We start from the raw sequence: 12191 nt of genomic DNA on the forward strand, positions 1-12191 counted from the left end.
TAAACTGCTGAGAATTAACTTTTGGGTTTGCATTTATTGAAATGGACTATAAATAGAGACTAAAAATGTAACTGGAAAACATTCTAACAAAATTCATACTTCACTGTATCAAAAGAAAAAAGAAATAAAAGAAAACTTTTGATTTTTATGTGTATATTTTTTTAATCCTTTGGTCAAAATTTTCATAAGTCATTATAGCATTGTGCATGATAATTTTTTAAATTGTAATAACATTACCTTATACCTTGTGAAATAATTTGTGAAACATCTTTGATATTCCATATACTTAAAAGCTACCAATTATCTCATCACCATGAGATGTAACCTCCTTGATTAGTTGTATATTAACAAAGTCATCAATTATCACTTGTGTTTGTTTAACACTCCCTGATTGAAAGTTGCTACCCTAATCATCACCTTTCAGATCAATATCTTATAGAAATTGCTAACTGATACTTCTCATGTCTTTAAAGTTAAAATTCATCATAAGAAGAAGAAGAAGAAGAATATTTTATTGACTTAAACTGTACACAGTTTCTCGTCATACATATATACATATTACAATAAACATAGCTTAACAATAAGGTCATAGTTACTGTAAAATAAATCAATAATTAACATAAGGTAACACAACATAACATAATTTAATTTTTGTTAAGTTAGGTTAGGTTAATTAATTATTGCTTGTATGTTCATTGTATGTTCATTGGCTGGATTATATTTACAGACAACAAAACTGAATAATTTATTAATTTATTGACTTCTCTTTTATTTTCTAATGTAGATATGTAAGATAAGATAAATAATTACCCAAGACTGTTTTTTTTTAAATGTTGTTAGTGCAACAAAAATAATATAAAACATAGAGTGTAAAGAAAACATCTTAAAATCTTATAAAAACAAAATTAAGGAATTTTTGAGGAAATGAGACTTAAAAATTTTCTGGCATGATAAAAAAGAGCCAAAGCAAAGAAGATTTTAAGAATTAGGTTTTAAAGAAGAGTAATGTAAAGATAGAGTGAGTGGCTGAAACATCTTTCTTTCAAATTGAAGTTTGGTCATATTATAAACATAAGAATATGAGTTTTTGTTTCTAAAATATTTTCAAAATTCCAGATCAAGAAAGAAAAAAAAGATGAATGCGCTGGGAATGGTAAGGTATTAAAAACAGCAAATTCTCATGTGTTTCTGTAGTAGATTCTATAGTTTGTCAATAATTAAGTTTTAAAGCCTTCTTAAGAAATATAGCATGTCGTGAATTTGCACGCTTTAACGTAACGTAAACGACGTCACATCCTTGCAATATTTTATATGTAACGTCATTATTAAAAAGCTGTCGAACCTGGAACAGCGTTGTTATTGCTATATTCCACTAATATCTAAGATATCGAATTTATTTCCAGATATTTAAAAAAAAAAAATTGTTAGCGATGGATCTGGATGCCAGTCTCCTGCAGAACAAATATACAATATTTTATGCCTCTTGCTCTACACAAATGTTTGAATAGGTGAATTTGCGATGGTCAGCTGACTTCAATAAACTCAAAAGCATGTATTTTACGAATGTGTACAAAAAAGTTTAAAACTGTCAAAATTGTAATTCACTCGAAACCAATATGATTTTGATGGGTCTTGATCAACATTTTAGAATGGATAAATTTTGTGAAGTCTTGTCATTTCACAGTGAAAAAGGGTCCCTTAACAGTGAAAAAGGCCTTCTTCGATATTTTGAAAACAGTCTGCAAAAGCTGAAGCCAGCGGAAGCTAATTTTTTTTTTTTAAATGTTGATTCTGCAAAAAATGGAGCGGAAAATCCGTTGACCCAAGTAAGTAAGTAACAACTTTATTTAAAGCTGATGACATATTTGACAGAGCCAATTTTCAGTATAGCTCACTGTATAAATATGTTCAATAAACATGATTATAAACAATAATGAGAGAACATTTTGCAAAAATAAAGAAAAAAAAATGAAATAAAATTATATACATGTATAAACAAACAAAATATTCTAAGTAAAGTTAATGACATACATTAATAGTCTGCATTGTTTTGTTAGTACATTGTAATGATTGTACTGTAATGGTAAATTTGTTATGTACTAAAAACTATTTGTCTACATGTATCTTTTATATCAATGTCCTTGGTTACATGAATCATTGTAATGGTAAATTTGTTATGTACTGAAAAGTATTTGTATACATTTATCTTTTGAATGAATGTTCTTGGTTACATGAATCATAATCTTAGAAACCATTTAAACAGAAGATAATCTGGCATTTCCCTAATACTAGCTAGTTTTCATTAATAATCAACATGAAGGAAACCGCAAAGCCTTTGGAAAGCTGCAATAGTAAACAAATAAATTTTAATTTTATATCGCGATGGTAAATAATCTAAATTGTCTTCAGAAACAACACATACATTTATGATCCATGTAACAAATAATTATATAGTGTACAATAAATTAGGCTTCCGTTTCCTAATATATCGTTGCACTAAACTAATATGTTACCACCATTGATATTGTTTGAAATGTTTTTCTTTACTGTGATGCTTTGCTGTTTATTATGTATGAGCCTAAGTATTGAAATAAAAGTTGAAAGTTGAAAGCATATGTTGGAACTTTAAATAACTTGGTAGTCACTATTTTCTGATAGTAATTTTGGTTGAGAAAAGTGCCATTGAAGATAGAATTGGTTGAATTTTGCAAGAGTATCAGATGAGCATATATGATTAGGTATGTTATTCCAGATTGTGGGTCCCAAATAGCTCAAAGATTTATGAAAAAATTCTATTCTTGCTTTTGGTATCATTAGTTCATTGTTATGATTTGATCTAAGTACACATCAGATATTTGGCTGTGGTTAAATTTTGAAGTAAGATAGTCGGGGGATTGCTTGGACGAACCTTCTTGTTCCAGTCAATACATAAATCTAACTGTGACATAATTAATGAAATTTAATTTACAATACATAATCCAACAATTTCATAATTCACTTTTCAAACAGTTATGACACCAGAATAAAATTTAGCATGTACAATAATACTCAAGAATGAAATAGATTAAAATGCTTGGATTATATACTAGGGAATATAACGGTAATTATAACAGGTTTTTCAATGAGCGATTGATAATTATTATAACAATGCATATCTTTTTATATCAATTCTCTCATTAAATCATCAAAGGACATCAAAGATACATAACTTAATTAGATTTAATTTACATCTTATTCATATTTCAATAATTACTGATGATAGGCAACTGAAACTTCGGTTTCCGATACAAAATAAATCGTTCTTTCAGAAAATGGAAGAAAAGTAAAAGCAATAAAAAAAAATACCATAAGGACCCTTTTTGCTTGACGGGGCTCCATTATTGTTGTCATTATTAATATTGTTATAATAATTATTATTGTTATTATGTACAATGTCATTGAATACATCATTGTAATGTATAGCATTTAATCAAATTATCCAGTTTCAGTTATATTTAGAAATATGAAATTTCAATATTATATATCATACATGCAATAATATTCAAATATTCTTGGAATGTCTATTTAGAATTCAGTTCCAACCTAAATATTAAACATTGAATAGTTTTGAATTGTCATAATAGAAAAAAATGAAATGAGAGTGAATAGTCACCCCATAAGGTGACTATTCACTCCCATTTTGGGAGTGAATAGTCAGGGGAGGAAAAGACAGGGGAGGAAAAGACTTGGGAGTGAATGGTCCGGAATTTCTTGTTTCGCACATTTTTTCACAAACGTTGGTGGTGAAAAAAATCAAGACATTTTATGGTAGAACTCTCATTTGATTTAATGAGCCCGGACTTATTTGGAGAGACTATTGTAAGAATGAGATAACAGAGTCGGCTCGAAAAAAAAATCCGTGAGATTCTACCATAAACAGATAATAGAGAGTTCAGTTGTTGTACTGGTTTATGTAATTTAATGTAAAATTAGCCAATTATGAATGTGCAAAACATGTGCTGTTGTTATTAAACATGTACTTTTTTAGCTCACTTGAGCCAAAGGCGCATGGTGAGCTTTTGTGACCGCTCAATGTCCGTCGTGCGTTCAAAGAATTGAATTCCATTCAGAACTCTGGTTGCCATGGCAACCGAAAGGAAAAACTCAAAAAACTGTCTTGTCCAATACTTTTTGAGATATGTCATTTTGAATTTCTGTAAAACTGAGAAATTTTGTAAATTATAAATCATTTTGCTTATAGAAAATACATTACTGAAAAGGCACCAAACTTAGTAAAATTATCCAAAAGTACAACCCTTTGGATTATATAGAACATTGCATTTCTTGTCAGACTTAAATGTTATAGGTATGTGTATGTATCATTGTTTAGAGCAATAATTTCATAACAAATTTTGCAACACTGGCCAGGTACATCATTTACTGTGAGATAAGAATGTGCAAATGCAATCCTTACAGTAATTAACTCTATGTGCTATAGAATTCTACTGTCCGAAAATCTCTCTGCCACGTGTGTTTGTTACTAATAATAGGGATGACCGCATTGGGTGTGACGTAGTGATACCTATAATCTGAAAATGTGCTATTTAAATTCAAGAGAAAAGGAATGGAAATAAAAATTCACCTGAACCCCCTACAGATAAAATGTCGTGTTTTTGAATTCTACCACCAACATTTGTGGAAAAAAAGTGTGCGAAACAACAAGTTGAATTACTTGTTTCTTTTTAAGATTTTCCAATAGAAATTTAATAGAATATCCATTCATTTTTGGAAAAAAATATGCGAGAATGTAACGAGCAAATCTCACGTTTTTTTTCTAAAGCATCTGTGAAAGGCGAGGGGCGAGAACTTGATGTCCCTAACAGGATTCCATACATTTCAGCCACAAGACGCATCCAAAATAAAAAATCCTTGAACTCCTTTACCAGTGCTACACTCTTTTTAATGTTATTCTAGCTATATGTAGGGTCTTTTTAAATGAAGGTATGTGTAGGTACCTTTAATTTTAGCTAGCAGTGTTTTGTAAAAGGAAGTGGCTAACAGGGCCTGTAGTCAAAATTATTTGACGGTCAGGTTGTTTTCAACTTTTCGACGAAATTTTAAGTAGAGCTATCACACTCTCCCCGGCATCGCCATTGATTAAAGTTTTTGATAAAGTCAGATATCTCTATACTACTATCGAAGCTATTGACTTGAAACTTAAAATAGTTGTTTACTATGTATCAAAGTCTATGCAGGAGACTTAATCCCCATAACTCTGATTTGAATTTTGAAAGAGTTATGCCCCGTTATAACTTAGAAATTTATGAAAATTATGAGACACAAATTCATTCTGTGCACACTTCTACAGGGCCACCAGTATATAAAAAGATGGTAAACAGTGATCATTGTTTGGAGTTCAGATCATGCAGAAGGAATTACATGTATCTCACAAGGGTGGTACTAAGCCCAAGTGATGCAATAATGACAGGCATATGAATTACAAACTTCGAGATATATTCTTACAATTTTAACATAATATCAAGGATGACTATGTTTATTTATGCACCCACCAATATTTGCCTGTTGTATGTCATATTAATTTTCAGCATGCCTTTATAACGTTTGATGCTATGACGTAATGCTCTTGACATACAAACAGCGATTTTGTTGCATAATATTGTCACACTCGGTCTTTTTTGTTGGATAGGGAAAAAATCAGATCATGTTAGAATTTTTAGTGAATTTTCCTTTCCCTGTTTGATAATGTAGGGATAGCGCATGTTTTTTCATGTTATAATATCTGCAGAATCCTGAGGGACTGGTTGATGCCCAAGCCAAAAGGGTGAAGGTACCAATGTATCCCAAGGGATTCTGAAGAAGTTATAACACAAAATGAACATGCACTAATGCTGTTCTAGCATAAAACGCCAAAAAAAAACTAAAAAATGAATACATTCTCCCTCATCATCATTAAATTTTTATGGAATGCGCAGGAATATCTGAGTTGATTTTTCACGTTGATGTCATTTCTGTTTGAATTATCCGTTGTTGGGCCGTAATACGTTTATGCTTTGCCATGGAACGCGCATATATAAAAAGGTGTTATAACAGCATGTGAGGGCGAGAATCTCTCTGTTAACACACGTTTTCTCTCTTGTTAAAACACCCCCGAAAAATGACAAGAACAGCAGTTTTATGCTAGAATATTCACAAAGATTGCCATGTTAGATTTTGTATTTAATCGAATTCCCATATCAGATTTTATAATTAATTAGATCAGTCAAGCTTTATTCATCTTGCTAAACAATTTATCTTGTGAATGGAGAGCTTTTTAGTTTAGTGGGACATCTTGCAAGAACTACTATTGTGTTGATATGTCAGTGACTTGATGCAGATGAATTCAAGCAGGAAATATTCCTCTTTGGGCACTGTGGCTTGCTTAGAATGATTATTATTCTATTCTAACAAACTTTCTCAATAGATTTGCATGTTTGGAATATTTGAACTTAGACATAAATGGATCGTAAGTGTTTGGTCCAGTATAAGTCTTTTTTTGTGATATACAAACAAAAAATAATGGGGAATGCAATTGGTTAGAACTGTAATCAAATAGTTGTGTCCTGAAAGACTGCATATTTACTTTGAGGTATTGAACAAGCTATTTTAAGTGATCAAACTGAACTGAAGGTTCAAGGTGTTTTTCTAATCAAGCTTCAGCATCCAATGTACTTACCTTTTACTTTAAACAACTTCTTGCAGAAACTGCTTGTTGGATATTTAAAAAACTTTGTCAGAAAAATATAAGCAATAAACACAAATCCTCGCCATGTTAAAAACGTCTGTGTTTAAATTTGTTTATTTTGAGATTATTGAATCTGAATTCATACTATGAGTTCTTAAGGAAAACAGAATAAAATTAAATCATATAATAAAAACAATAATTTCGCATGTTGATATAAGTGATGCAGTTTAGGAGGAGGTATACTGGAGTCAAAGCTTGCCGGTGCATCTGACTGTCCCTACATCCAAGCACATTAGTCCTGTGATAACTCCAGAAATAATGAGTTACTGTTTGGTACACAGGTATGTTATCATAAGATTCAGATCCAGGGTGGTTTTCATTACAATCCACTTATATTAATTTTGCTAGAGTTATGGCCCCTTTTTTACTTAAAATTCAGCAAAATTTCGATGCCCATTTAGTTTTAGCATGATTGTGATAAAAGCTTCAAGCTTATTGGAACCACTATAGAGTCCGCTTCCTGGAAAAACCAGTACTGATGTCATATGAGAAGTCATGGTCATGACCCCATAGGGGCTCAAACCCATGACCCCTGGATTATCTCTTGGACTAAATTCTTCTTTTGTAGGCAGGTACATGATTGTTAAATGCAGGTTACAAATCCACAATTTTTGTCAGACTTATACGGCTCCTAATGAACTTAAAATTCACCAAAATATTGATCTCCATACAATAACTTTTGAAAAGATGAATAGGTTGTTTTCATTTTTGGTTGAATTCATTTTTGGTAAACACAATTATATATATATGATTAAATGATACAGGTTTGGTGGAGTTATGGCCCCTTTGTGACTTAATTGTTTTAAAAAGCCTTTATTTCATGCAAGAAGGCACCTAGCTGCGCTCTGGGGTATTATTTAGTTTGCCATCAAGTTATTTTATAAAAAATGAATTAATTGTTTTTTCATGATTTTATTTACAGATTCCATCAAAGTCAGAGATTTGTTTCAACAGAGTGATTATTGAATATCCGTGTTAGTTGCATAAACATGGATAAGCCCGATTGATTCAAGTCACACTTTCTGTAGGATTTAAGCTGCCCAGAATATCCTAACTGATTGATTGTAATCGGATAGGGAGCTCTAACTGACTGACAGTAATCGGATAGGGAACGGTTATAAAATGTAAAGCTCTGGCGGCAATGATTATTCGAAGCAAGTAGCAAATAGGAAAATATTGGGAGTTCTTATGTACTTAATAGGTGAGTAGTAGTATAGTTGTATCAATATGCTTTTGTGAATGTTAACTTTTGAAGGCATCATTTTTATGGTGGCATATTTCCGCAGTGTGACTAGTAGTAAGAAGCAGTTATAATGATATTTCAAACTTTTACAGGGAATATGTGCATTTTGTCTGAAAACATTTTTAATAGCAATAAATAATATTTTCTAGATAGTTTATTTATTTCTTGGAAATGTTATAGTGCAAAATTTCGCACAAATGCTTTGAATTGTCCTGAGATGTTACCTGGATAATATTCTTAACTTGTGCTTTTTTCTGAAAACATTAATTATCGCAATAGATTATTTTTTCTATATATATACTTTTTATTTCCAGGAAACTTTTGGCAAATGAGATAAAATTTTGTGAGAATAGTTTCAAATATCAAGATAATTTCTGTAAGTATCTAGATAATAAATATTAAATAAATGGCACTTACGCAAAACCTAATATTGAGATAATAATGTTAACTATCAGCTATAATATTCCAAGGATACTTTCTACTGCTTAGATATTTTCAGAAAACATTTTTTTGATCAAGATATTGTTTTAAGTATCGCCGTAGCTATACCTAGCTCTCTCAGAAATATGCCACCATAACTTTTATATGATATAATATATATCATTTTTTGCTCGGCATTTAGAAGAAAAAGTAGAGCTACTGAACTCGACCAGAGTCGCTGTCACTGTTGGCATTGCAGTTAATTAAAGTTTTTGATAAAGTAAAATATCTCTGTTATTATCAAAGCTATTGACTTGAAACTTAAAATAGTAATTAACTATCAAAGAATTTAAAGTCTACACCAGGAGAAACAATCGCCATAACTCTGTTTGAATTTAGACAGAGTTATGCCCCTTTTTAACTTAGAATTTTTTGGTTAAAGTTTTTGAAAAAGTCAAATATCACTGTTTTATCAAAGCTTTTGACTTAAAACAGTTATGTACTATCAAAGTCTACACCAGGAGAAACAATTCCATACCTCTGATTTGAATTTTGACAGAGTTATGCCCCCTTTTAACTTAGAATGTTTTTGTTAAAGTTTTTGATAAAGTCAAATATCTCTGTTACTGTCAAAGCTTTTGACTTGAAACTTAAAATAGTTATGTACTATCAAAATATACACCAGAAGAAACAATTCACATAACTCTGATTTGAAGTTTGGCAGAGTTATGCCCCTTTTTAACTTAGAATTTTTTGTTAAAGTTTTATAAAGTTTTAAAAAAGTCATCAGACAGCTCTTGTTAAACAGACGTTTATAAATTATATGTTATACAATATGACAGTATTTTGTACACACGCCTTTGTATTTTGCTATATACCTACGTAATTGCAAATATGGGTTTGAAATGAAAAACAGTTACAACTAAAAGGTAAAGAAAATGTCGCCTTAATTCACGGACATAATGTGAGAAGCTAAAAACCTTGAAAAAAATCTGCCAATTTGTACATAGGAATGCTTTTATCCATAATAAGTGCTGACAATAAATTGCTAATAATTATGTTGTAGTTCCTAAATATAGGAATGATAAGCTTTTGTGAGCTTCCATATTATGGTGAAGTAAGCTCTTATATCAGAATGTACGAGATCTTGATTTAGATTTGAGCTCACCGAGCTACTGATGCTGTATAATCGAGCTACTGATGCTGTATAATCAGATGATCAATGGTCTGGCTTCATTTCGAGACACATTTATCATAGCAACAAGTGAAGAACATTTACTGTATTATGCTTTTGAAGAATGACTTGGCTAAGCAATATAGTCTCTATCTCCATTAAGCCAACAGAAATACAAATTTAAGTGTCTGTGGAAGGTCATATTGAATATCTTAACCTTTACCATGCTAAATTTCTATAATGAACTTGTCCATCTTTCAATTTAGACAGTACCATTTACATGATCTTGGTCTGCACTGGCCGCAAAGCCAGAATCAATTGTGTCAAGCATCATAATGGTTAATGAGTTCATTTGTAGCATAAAGCAGAAATTTTGTTTGTAGGTGTTTGTCGCTTGGTGGTCTAGTGTTAACATGCTTCACAGATTGTCTGTCCAGAGGTTGGGGTTTGAATCCTGGTGCAGGCTGATCTTGGTCTGCACTGGTCACAAAGGCAGAATCAGTTGCTGCCAGCAGGCTAAGGCTTAATTACACTGTTAGCACATGTAGAAAATATCTGTTGAAAAGAATAGACATTAAGCACTTAATTGGTATACAAACTGTTTATTGAGGCTGCTTATGAATGTCTTAATAACACAGTTAGCACATAAAGTTACACAGAATGTCTGTTGGAGAGAGTAGTTTTAAACTGTTTGATCCACCTTTTCAGAAACAGGATTTTACCTGATTTCTTGTTAAATGTAAGAAATACCATTTATATATACATCATTCAGAACAACTCGGAGGGTGGAAATAGAAACTTGTTCAGTCCATTCTTATGATAGAATCTTATCAGTGAATGCTGAGATACAAGCTTACATACAAAAACTTCACCAAAATTGTAAAATGAAAAGAAAGTGAAATAGAGTTATGAAACCTGTGCACTGCAAGTCAGTTCATCACAGTGAATAAGTGTGTTAAGTTTCAATCCATTCATGATTGCTGAGATTTGTTTTAAACCATCTTACATACAAAACTCTCAAAAACAAAGTGGGAGTCCGACACTGACGCTAACAAATGAGTGAGTGCATTAGCTCAATTTAACCTACTCTTCAAATAGTCAAACAGAAAAAGGGGAAAATGTAATATAATGTTGGGCAGATGTGATTGACCACCCTTTAAGTTCATAGTGAATGTCTAAAAAACAATGTGAGCCATGCCATGAGAAAACCGATGTAGTACATTTGCGACCAGTATGGATCCAGACCAGCTTGCATCTCTGCGCAGTCAGGTCAGGATCCATGCTGTTCGCTTTCATAGCCTATTGCAGTTAGAGAAACAGTGAGCCAACAGCATGGATTCTGACCAGACTGCGCGGATGCACAGGCTGGTCTGGATCCATGCTGGTCGCAAATGCACTATGTTGGTTTTCTCATAGTGCGGCTCATGTCTAGTTCTCATACAACTGTATGCTGCAGTTCACAGTAAAAGCCTTGCTTACAGTGTGATAGCCATAGTGCTGAAATTAGTGAATCACTTTATTGCAATGTTGGTACATGTAATCAAAATGCCTCATGAATCTCAAACAGACTTGGTTACACTACAAACATGTTTATAAACTTTCTGTTTATGATTTGCTAGCATTGTTTATTGTTAGTCTGGCATCATTTGAAACAAATATCTCTACCATAAAATCTTCTTTAATAGCACTTTCTGAAAAAAAATTACAGTGCATCTTACCTCGGACTCTAACTTTAAAATGAGCCTAGAGAAAAACAGGCCTTTCTGAGAAAATGTCAATATCATATGTATGAAGAAACAAACATTATTACAGATAATTTGATCTTAACAGACTTTGTAAGTCTAATATATTGTGGCAGCTCCATAAAGGTGCGCAAATTCAAAGTCTCTCCAGTACAAAAACTTGCTGAAAATGTCAACATTTGGTATTGCAGATTTGAAGTATTAAAGTATTATACAGACCAGGATTTACTTAGAATAAGGGCAAAATAATGGAAGCAAGAATTTATTGCAAAATTTCGGAACTTTATTTGGATGAGTCGACAGCAACAACAAATGGAGATGTAAGATTTCTAGGGATCTGTACATGTTATAGTGGAATCTGATTATGTACAAACTTAATAGCTTTAGATAAATCAGTTTGGCCTATCAGTTATCAGATGATTGGCAGTTTAGACAAAATCATGTGATTATTCATTATTTTGATGGGGGAGGGGACAAATGTTTCAGTGTCTCTCATCCTGATATGAAAATTCAATAAATGCCACAGACCATGGGGCTATCATAACTGGAGTAACCCCTGAATGCCCTCCTTGTTCTTGTTACCCTGCTAAATTTCTATAATGACTTGTACCATTAACTGTTAAAAGGGGTGCATACCAAAAAGATACTGACTGAATAGCAAACAGTGCAGACCATGATCAGACTGCATGGATGTGCGGGCTGATCTTAATCTGTACTGTTAGCAAAGGCAGAATCACTTGCAGGCAGCAGAAATTTTGTTTGTGGATGTTTATGGCCTGGTGGTCTAGAGTTAAAATGCTTGACTGTCTGTCCAGAGGTCAGGATTTGAAT

At 32.1% G+C, this 12191-nt stretch overlaps 1 protein-coding gene across 3 annotated transcripts in view; it reads left to right on the forward strand.

Annotated features, from left to right (window-relative positions):
* LOC123554276 (sodium/hydrogen exchanger 1-like) overlaps positions 1–12191 on the forward strand; it is a 91864-nt gene that overhangs the window by 887 nt on the left and 78786 nt on the right. The window contains exons 2-3 of one of the 3 annotated variants that reach the window (XM_053548286.1): positions 7704–7982; positions 8339–8400. The gene's annotated coding sequence lies outside the window, so the exon portion shown is untranslated. Of the gene's footprint in view, positions 1–1132; positions 1154–7703; positions 7983–8338; positions 8401–12191 lie in introns of those variants that run through there. The other 2 variants (XM_053548285.1, XM_053548283.1) reach the window with 2 other exon arrangements.

Source organism: Mercenaria mercenaria, chromosome 7, assembly GCF_021730395.1.
Source record: "Mercenaria mercenaria strain notata chromosome 7, MADL_Memer_1, whole genome shotgun sequence".
In the NCBI taxonomy this organism is placed as follows: domain Eukaryota; kingdom Metazoa; phylum Mollusca; class Bivalvia; order Venerida; family Veneridae; genus Mercenaria; species Mercenaria mercenaria.